The sequence below is a fragment of the Schistocerca americana genome, chromosome 2, assembly GCF_021461395.2.
Source record: "Schistocerca americana isolate TAMUIC-IGC-003095 chromosome 2, iqSchAmer2.1, whole genome shotgun sequence".
NCBI lineage: Eukaryota > Metazoa > Arthropoda > Insecta > Orthoptera > Acrididae > Schistocerca > Schistocerca americana.
In genome coordinates this window covers 50971250-50982110 of record NC_060120.1, presented here as the reverse complement: position 1 = coordinate 50982110, position 10861 = coordinate 50971250, and the positions used below count along the sequence as shown (strand labels likewise).

Genomic DNA, 10861 nt, shown 5'->3' with positions numbered 1-10861 from the left:
GGTTTGTATTAAACAATTAGACTAGCCCCTCTCCTCACGTTTGGTCTGTGGAATCGATTCGTCAGTATTTGATGTGGTTTACGAAATATATCTAGCGGTAATGTTAGGTGACTCACCCTGTATGTACATGACATTTTAGTATGTTCATATATTATGGAATCTGCTTACAAGATCTGAACTGCATATGACGCAGTTTTTTCAAAATTTAACGACAGTGAATAGGCTGGAAAAGGTTTATTAATATCCGTAGAAACTTAATTAACAGCTATTTCTGAAATCTTGATTTGGATCTCTGTGATCGTAATTAGCTACAAAAGAAACAAACTTATGACTTGGTAATGCAACTTTTGAAAGGTGACTAATGGACACAAAAGTTACTAAGGTCCTAGGATCGAGTTTTGTGGGACATGACAACTAATTAGTTCTCTTTTGGATAAACTTTTTCCTATTGTCACTTTTGGTGAGGAGGAAAGTGGAGATGGAATGTAACTGGCTGGGGATCTGTGGGTTGGATTGAAGGTAAGTATTACGAGGTTTGGTGTAATGGACCAGTATCAACTACACTCCTATAGGATACATTAGGAGTGGAGAATGCGATGAGGTACCTACCCACAACATGGCTATTTCCATAATGCGGAGGCACTTAAAATTTAAAATGTAATTCCGCGCACTGAATCATTTCTGCCTGTTGCAATATACAAGGCAAAGTTAGAGACCTGTGACTACGGATGCAAGTTAAAAATTCCTCTTTCGGTCGAGCAATATGTGGAGATTCTTTTTGTACGAAAATGTATATTTTTACCCGGTAGATTGGCATAATTCTGCAGTTGAGAGGACACAATTATCTACACTCCTGGAAATTGAAATAAGAACACCGTGAATTCATTGTCCCAGGAAGGGGAAACTTTATTGACACATTCCTGGGGTCAGATACATCACATGATCACACTGACAGAACCACAGGCACATAGACACAGGCAACAGAGCATGCACAATGTCGGCACTAGTACAGTGTGTATCCACCTTTCGCAGCAATGCAGGCTGCTATTCTCCCATGGAGACGATCGTAGAGATGCTGGATGTAGTCCTGTGGAACGGCTTGCCATGCCATTTCCACCTGGCGCCTCAGTTGGACCAGCGTTCGTGCTGGACGTGCAGACCGCGTGAGACGACGCTTCATCCAGTCCCAAACATGCTCAATGGGGGACAGATCCGGAGATCTTGCTGGCCAGGGTAGTTGACTTACACCTTCTAGAGCACGTTGGGTGGCACGGGATACATGCGGGCGTGCATTGTCCTGTTGGAACAGCAAGTTCCCTTGCCGGTCTAGGAATGGTAGAACGATGGGTTCGATGACGGTTTGGATGTACCGTGCACTATTCAGTGTCCCCTCGACGATCACCAGTGGTGTACGGCCAGTGTAGGAGATCGCTCCCCACACCATGATGCCGGGTGTTGGCCCTGTGTGCCTCGGTCGTATGCAGTCCTGATTGTGGCGCTCACCTGCACGGCGCCAAACACGCATACGACCATCATTGGCACCAAGGCAGAAGCGACTTTCATCGCTGAAGACGACACGTCTCCATTCGTCCCTCCATTCACGCCTGTCGCGACACCACTGGAGGCGGGCTGCACGATGTTGGGGCGTGAGCGGAAGACGGCCTAACGGTGTGCGGGACCGTAGCCCAGCTTCATGGAGACGGTTGCGAATGGTCCTCGCCGATACCCCAGGAGCAACAGTGTCCCTAATTTGCTGGGAAGTGGCGGTGCGGTCCCCTACGGCACTGCGTAGGATCCTACGGTCTTGGCGTGCATCCGTGCGTCGCTGCGGTCCAGTCCCAGGTCGACGGGCACGTGCACCTTCCGCCGACCACTGGCGACAACATCGATGTACTGTGGAGACCTCACGCCCCACGTGTTGAGCAATTCGGCGGTACGTCCACCCGGCCTCCCGCATGCCCACTATACGCCCTCGCTCAAAGTCCGTCAACTGCACATACGGTTCACGTCCACGCTGTCGCGGCATGCTACCAGTGTTAAAGACTGCGATGGAGCTCCGTATGCCACGGCAAACTGGCTGACACTGACGGCGGCGGTGCACAAATGCTGCGCAGCTAGCGCCATTTGATGGCCAACACCGCGGTTCCTGGTGTGTCCGCTGTGCCGTGCGTGTGATCATTGCTTGTACAGCCCTCTCGCAGTGTCCGGAGCAAGTATGGTGGGTCTGACACACCGGTGTCAATGTGTTCTTTTTTCCATTTCCAGGAGTGTATGAATATCTTCAAACAACAGTCTTTTTAAGTCTGAAGCACCAGTAATCCCTCGTTAAAGTTCCGAAACAGGAATAAAACAGTGTGAATAGCAACAGTCCTGTTTGGAAGAAAACCGAAAACGTGTTAGATGACGATCAGTTTGGCTTTAGGAAACGTAAAGGCACCAGACAGCAACTGTGACGTTGTGATTGGCAATGAAAGCAAGACTAAAGAACAATCAAGACACGTTCATAGGATCTGTCGACCTGGAAAAAGCATTCGACAATGTAAAACGGTGCAAGGTGTTCGAAATTCTGAGAAAAATAAGGATAAGCTAGAGGGAAAGGCGGGCAGCATACAATGTATACAAGAGCGAAGAGGGAATAATAAGAGTGGACGACTAAGAACGAAGTGCTCCGATATTAAAAAGGGTGTAAGAGAGGGAAGTAGTCTTTCGCCCCTCCCGTACTGTTCAATCTGTACATCGAAGAAGCCATGATGGAAATGAGTGTGTTAACAAACAGAATACAATAAGTTGTGCTGAATAATTCAACGAGTTTGAAAGAACAGAAAATTTTAGTGACTAATGATAAACTGTGAAGGTTCAGTTTTGAGTCCACTCTTGTTCTGTACACATATGACCTTCCACTTAATATTCATCAAATAGAATGTGTACTTTCCGCAGATGATACTAGGTTATATTGAAACCAGTTAGAGAGAAAGTGGTAGAGGGGATTGTTATTAATTTTATTCAAGGAATTAACAGACAGTGCTCTGTAAATGGACTTTCTCTTAATTTTGATAACAAACTATATTCAGTTCCCTGCAACAAACAGAGCCATACTAACAACTGGTGTAGCACGTGAACTGGAGCCAATTAATAGGGAAACCGATAAATAGGGAAGAAAGCTCAGAATTTTTGGGTGTTCATATTGATGACAACTTGGAGTGGAGGAAGCATTTTACTGGGCTGCTCAAATAATAAAATTAAAGTATTTTGGCTCTTCGTATAATTGCTTGTATAACAAACAAACGAATTAGCCTCCTGATGTATTTTGCATATTTCCACTCAGTAATGTCTTATGGATTATTTTCTGGGGTTTGTCATGAATTGGAGAGGAAGTACTGCACAATAGCTAGCGTTATTACACGCTCTGAAGCTATCAGTGGTCATTTGCTGAATAATATAAAAAGTTTTACAGATAGCAGTTTAATTTTACATCTAACGTCAAATTATTTCCTCCCTACAACTCCTGTTCTATGGACGAATTTTTATTTAAGAACAGATAGCCTAGTTTTTAAGTTTAGTTGCATGAAGAGGACTAAAAACATAGTACTTTCAGTAACGTTAACACTACTCTCGTATACGTGTTCTGTAAATTAACTCGCCCCACATGATTTCGATGAAATAATTGTTCAAATGGACTGTGGAACGTGTAACAAATCAGGAGCAAATTTTCAAAGTCATTACAAGCCCTTTACAATTCCGCTTCATATCTGAACAGTTTGCACTGATACTAGTGCATGTCACTGCACTATCACTGATTTTATTGCCATTGGAACATTGCTTTACTTTCAGAGCATGTAATTCACTCCACACAGATTTTCGCGTCATTTTTGATGCATAGACGATAGTTCTGTTATAGATGTGATTGCTTCTATTCAGATGTCACTTCTTAGCACAGGTAAAAGAGAGTGGAGGTATGGATAAACTATCACTCTGTATCCTGTAGAGAAGTGATGTTACATTTAAAAATTTACAATCTGTGATAGCTTCAATCAGTTCTGCAAATCCATGCCAACATATAACAGGTGTTAATAATTACACTTTCCCTGGTTAACACGTTATAATACAGAAACTAATTACTTTACGAATAGCAAACGTGACAGAAATAATGCCCAGAGTATGGAGTGCCTGATTTCCATGCGTCACAGCACCACCGTCCTGTTGCAGCTATGGCCACCAGGTGCCGTGATCAATCATCGTGATTCATAGTCTCACACTCCCAACCAGTCGCAGTGCATTTGTTGAGGTGTCAACATGAGCTTGGACAAAGGGATCAGGGCATTATTGGTGAAGCTTTATTATCAAAAAAACTGTACTGCAGAAGCTGCGCTTCGAGAATATCGCCAGCTGGAAGGAATACAAAAGGGTCCTCTTTCTCCACCTGTTGTGTGGAGCATGAAATTAGAATCAAATGGAAAACTGGGCGTCGCTCCGGGACGAGGCCAACGACCGGTTACAACACAGGTGGTTAATGAAATCTCTGTTGCTATGGCAGACAACACTGCGCGCAATTCCCCATCGTCAAGCAGCATGTACTGTGTCATGACTGTTGAACATTCCAAGATAAACTGTACGGAAGGTGCTTCGAACCGTTCTCAATTGGCTTCCGTACAAGATCCATACCGTACAGCAGCTTGCACCACAGGACGCACCATGACATGTTGACTTCGCTCTCCACTTTCTCGGAAGGATTGAACTTGACGAGGTCTGGCCCTGCATCATCCTATGGACAGAAAAAGCTCATTTTTTCTCTGGTGGGTGAGGTCAACATACAGATTTGCCGAGGGTGGGGATCTTGAGCTCCAATCACTGTGCATGAAGTTCCTCTGTATGGTAAACGTATGTTTTGAGCAGATTGACACTCAAGGATTAAAGACGTGCAGTGTGACTGGCCAGCGTTACTTCTATATACTTCGACAGCGTGTCATGCCCGCCCTACAGGAGAGAGTCGCATTGAACTCGACAGTTTTCATGCAAGGTGAGGACCCGTTATCAGCCGATCGTTTCCAAATGCTTGGCCAGCACGATCACCTGATCTCACCCCCTGTGATTTCTGGTTTTGGGGCTACCTGAACGACAGGGTTTACCAGGGGAACGTTCACACATGTGCGGATTTGAAGGGCAGCGCATCAAGAGAGGTAGCCAGCATACCTACAGAGATGCTTCTTTTTGCTGTGCAGAATGCAGTCCTGCGCATTCAGACTCTTCTGGACTCTGATGGGCGCCATATTGAGCCCCTTCGTAGCTGTAATGTTACCCGTATGTAGTGGTATTATGAACCGTAGCAGCACATTAAAAGTGTTTCGATTAAATTCATTATTTCTCTTCCCTATATCCTTGACAGTAATGCTACCAAGTTTGGTACTCGTACGGTAACTAGTTTCCGTGTTATAACGTGTTAAATAGGGAAAGTTCCATTATAACCATCCGGTTTATTATCCAATCAAAATGAGAGAGTATTATATTCTTTTACTTTATAATACGTCAGACAGAGTTAAGTTTGAGCCTGAGGACACTGAAGCAGTAGTGATGCATTCTCATCATGGAGTTCTTTATTTCTATCTAATCTAAGAGAGTGATTTGAGGCATTCAACGCACGCAATAATGAAACCACACTGTAAAAGACTGCTTTTCTGCTTACAAGACGTAGGTTAGAACTTCTTATCCCTCTCGATAGCAGGTACACTGGTATAAACCTTTCGTGAAGCTATTAATTATGGAGATTTAAGATGTGAATGACTTTAATTCTGTGTAGTGGGTTTTCTGTGCGCGAGCAGAACATGAGACATAGGTGAGTGGTGTCGGTCGGCTAGAGATCACAACCTTCGCGAATTTGACCGTAATTTGCCCCACAAGGAGAGAATACTGGTGGCGAAGGGCATTTGTAAGCCACAACGTTACCTACGGCGGAGTAAATAGTGACTAGGCGAGAGTGTGTGTGAAACAAATACTGTCCCAGCAAACCAGAAAACAGAGATAACTAAAACACCAACAACTCCCATTAAACGTTGTAAGAGGAAAATAGAAGATCTAGACAAGGGAGGTGGATGTAAGACAGCAGGAATTTGATATAAGTAACCAGTAAATCAAATTAAGGCCCTGTGTGTGTGTGTGTGTGTGTGTGTGTGTGTGTGTGTGTGTGTGTGTGCGTGCGTGCGTATGTGTGGGGAGGGGGGGGGGAGGGGGGAACTGGAATGGCTGTCTGTGACTGGATGACGCTTCTCAAGATGTGTCTACCTAGCAGAACTTGCCTTCTTGCAATGATTCGCTCTTGCTTCCGGTGTAGAAGCGGTAAAGCTCTCTTTCCACGTAGACGTGGTGGCGTTCATCTCAAGAGCTAATTTTTAACAGTTACGTATCTCTGAGCTGCAGTTTGTGGGATGCTAATGCGTAGGCTTACAGTGAGAGATAAGTTGTTACCAGCGTATTATTACATGGCTTACAATGTTTCGAAACTGTTAATAACGTTTTATCAAAATAGAATGTTAACATTTCAGCCGACCTAGTCGCAATATACATGAATACTGATGCAAGTGCCGCATTTTTGAGCTGCTCATATACGAACATTAACGTAACTCTCTTATATTCAGCTAGCTGTCTTTCGTTGGGTGTCGTTTCGTTCTCTCCATACAGATGCTAGCCTTTATGTACGAGTATATCTGCACAGACGCCAACGGCCTTCCCGCAGTGGTAACACCGGTTCCCGTCAGATCACCGAAGTTAAGCGCTGTCGGGCTGGGCTAGCACTTGGATGAGTGACCATCCGGCCTGCCGAGCGCTGTTGGCAAGCGGCGTGCACTCAGCCCTTGTCAGGCAGACTGAGGAGCTACTTGACTGAGAAGTTGCGGCTCCGGTCTCGGAAACTGACACACGCGCGGGAGAGCGGTGTGCTGACCACGTGCCCTTCCATATCCGCATCCAGTGACGCCTGTGGGCTGAGGATGACACGGCGGCCGGTCGGTACCTTTGGGCCCTCGTGGCCTATCCGGGAGGAGTTTAGCTTCTTTATGCCTGCACAGACGTAACCGCAGGATGGACCAAGTATTGTACGTGCCGACCTATTGCAAAGATTCTCCACGAGCAGCAGGAGATTCGATGAGCAAATTTCGCAAGCTGCGAAGAACAACCAGAAGTAAATACCACCTCACGCAGCGATGGCAGGGTGAGATGCGGCTATTGTGTTTTAGAAAGTCCAGAGAGATTTCAAATTTGGTTTTACAGAGAGTACTCTACTGCGTTGGCTCCATACTTAGCTTGCATTTATCGCGAATCTCTTGCTCAACGAAGCGACTGGAAAAAAGCGCAGGTGACGCCTGTATATAAGAAGGGTAGAAGGACGGATCCTCAAAATTACAGACCAATATCCTTAACATCGGTTTGTTGCAGGATTCTCGAACATATTCTCAGTTCGAATTTCCTTGAGACAGAGAAGTTGCTGTCTATGCAACAGCACAGCTTTAGAAAGCATCGCCCCTGCGAAACGCAACTCGCCCTTTTTTCACATGATATCTTGCGAACGATGGATGAAGGGTATCAGACGGATGCCATATTCCTTGACTTCCGGAAAGCGTTTGACTCGGTGCCCCACTGCAGACTCTTAATTAAGGTACGAGCATATGAGATTGGTTCCCAAATATGTGAATGGCTCGAAGACTTCTTAAGTAATAGAACCCAGTACGTTGTCCTCGATGGTGAGCGTTCATCGGTGCTGAGGATATCATCTGGAGTGCCCCAGGAAGTATGGTAGGTCCGCTGTTGTTTTCTATCTACATCCAAATGATCTTTTGGATAGGGTTGATAGCAATGTGCGGCTGTTTGCTGATGATACTGTGGTGTACGGGAAGGTGTCGTCGTTGAGTGACTGTAGGAGGATACAAGATGACTTGGACAGGATTTGTGACTGGCGTAAAGAATGGCAGCTAACTCTAAATATAGATAAATGTAAATTAATGCAGATGAATAAGAAAAATAATCCCGTAATGTTTGAATACTCCATTAGTAGTGTAGCGCTTGACGCAGTCACGTCGATTAAATATTTGGGCGTAACATTGCAGAGCGATATGAAGTGGGACAAGCATGTAATGGCAGCTGTGGGGAAGACGGATAGTCGTCTTCGGTTTATTGGTAGAAATTTGGGAAGATATGGTTCATCTGTAAAGGAGACCGCTTATAAAACACTAATACGACCTATTCTTGAGTACTGCTCGAGCGTTTGGGATCCCTATCAGGTCGGATTGAGGAAGGACATAGAATCAATTTAGAGGCGGGCTGCTAGATTTGTTACTGGTAGGTTTGATCATCACGCTAGTGTTACGGATATGTTTCAGTAAATCGGGTGGGAGTCTCTGGAGGAAAAGAGGAGTTCTTTTCGTGAATCGATACTGAGGAAATTTAGAGAACCAGCATTTGAGGCTGACTGCAGTACAATTTTACTGCCGCCAACTTACATTTCGCGGAAACACCACAAAGATAAGATAAGAGAGATTAGGGCTCGTACAGAGGCATGTAGGCAGTCATTTTCCCTCGTTCTCCTTGGGAGTGGAACAGGGAGAGAAGATGCTAGTTGTGGCAGGAGGTACCACCAGTATGGTGGACTGCGGATTATGTATGTAGATGTAGATGCAGAAGTTAAATGTCAGTTATCTGTTTGTGAAATGAAGTGCGTAGCCGTTATTGCTAAACGCAGCTTTTGTAAAGTTTTTTGAAAGGTTTATAAAATGATGCATTTACGTCTTGAGCTGTTTTTGTTTTGCTGATATTGCTTTTAGGATTATAAAAGATGACTCGAACTTCACCAACAAAATTCTAAAGGTTTTTTACGAGTATTTTCTGAGTATTTAGGTGTAAGGGATTCATGGGCTCAGATAATTCATTACAGAGTTGAATTTTTTGTACCAATTTACCTTTCTGTATGCTTTACACTTCAAATATCTGCACAGCGGTGCAAATGTTGACAGTTGGCGCTGTGTGCGTTGTGTGTACCGTTCACGTCACGGTACTCGGTCTGACAGCAGTAGGGCCAACTAGCGTTCAATACGAATAGGTTAGATCAGATTATGTTCGGTTTTCCTTCCATAGATCCAAAAATGAGATGATTCTCGTGGATGTGGAAGATATCAGAAAGAATAACCTAGAAAACACAAAACATCCGAATACAATACTTACTAAACTGATCGCTTGTCAGGAGATCTTTAAAATAGGTGAACACATTACAATAAACTGAAACTGCTAATATTTACAGAATTAATACACTCTCAGAACGAAACATGCTTATGCACGTTTAATAAATTTATCATACACAAAATACCTGATCTTGACTGTAGTGACCAAATGCTAACACACATTTTACTTAAGCTGGTCTAACAGTCCCTGTTAAGACATTCATCTACAAAATAGAAGGAGTTGCCTATCAAAAAGTCTTTCAATCTATGTTTAAAGCGTGCTTTATCTGGAACTAAATTTTTAATGATTGCTGACGATTTATTGGAAATGTGTGTTTCGGAATATTGGACCCCTTTTTGCATCAAGATAAGTGATTTTGGGTCTTTATGCCGGTAGTTCTTATTCCTAGTACTGAAACTGTGTATCGAGGTATTGGTTGGAAACAGGGATATATTGCTTGCAATAAATTTCATTAAGGAATAAATGTTCTAAGAAGCATTGCTTAGGAGCCAAAGTTCCTTGAACAGGTTTCTGCATGACGTTATTGCATTTACACCACAAATGATTCTTATCACACGCTTTTGCAGGCTAAAAATTTTTGTTCAGTTTGATGAGTTACTCCAGAATAAAATATCGTATGACATCACTGCAAATACAGACACTTTTAGAAGCCTCAGCAATTCTGTGGTATGTCCTTCCCAACTGAATTTATTAACGAATTGCTATCTAAGAAATTTAACACTGTCAGCCTCTTCGATCTGCATGTCTTCATATGTTGTGTATATGCTGGAAGGAAATATCTTATAGGTTCTGAACTGCATACAGTGATTCTTTTCAAAGTCTAATAACACTGAATTAGCTTTAAATCATTTATTAATGTCATTGAAAATTTGATTAACAACTATTTTTACATGTGTACATACTTGCTACTTGTTGCAATGTTTGTATCATCTGCAAATGAAACAAAATTAGCATCTGGCAATGTAACAGAAGAGAGGTCAAAAACGTTCACAGGAAAAAGCTCAGGACCCAAGATGGAACCTTGAGGAACACCACATGTAATTAATCTCCAATCTGATTAAGACTGACTGCTTACTGCACAGGTATTTCACGACGGCACCCTTTGTTTCCTGTTAGTTATATAAGACTGAAACCATTTCACAGCATGGACAGTGACACAATAATACTGCTTACTGCACAGGTATTTCACGACGGCACCCTTTGTTTCCTGTTAGTTATATAAGACTGAAACCATTTCACAGCATGGACAGTGACACAATAATATTCTAGTTTACTTAATCTGCCTTGGGTCTAGCAGCAGTGTTAGATGTACGTTAACAATGATACGCAGCAGTACTGACAGGTTTACTGGTGAAGAGGTGGCTGACATGCACCTCGTGTATGGTTCCACTGAATTCAATGGAAAAAAGGAGTGACGACACCATGTAAAACTGCTTTTGCAGCCTTGGCACCAACATCACACTACTTTTGTGTCACAATTGTTGCATCACTCTTTATTTTGTGTTGTACATTTTTTGTGTACATATAACAGGCTTCTTCACTGCTGTGCAGGTATTTTTACATAGTCAAAAGTAGCATAGTAAACCGAATAAATCATAATTACATTATTACTCTGTGACGAGTTACAGGAGATGCCTGG

At 43.4% G+C, this 10861-nt stretch overlaps 1 pseudogene; it reads left to right on the top strand.

Moving 5' to 3' along the window:
• Positions 1–6708: 6708 nt before the first annotated feature.
• Positions 6709–6826, top strand: LOC124597593 (annotated as a pseudogene).
• The last annotated feature ends 4035 nt before the right edge of the window (positions 6827–10861 follow it).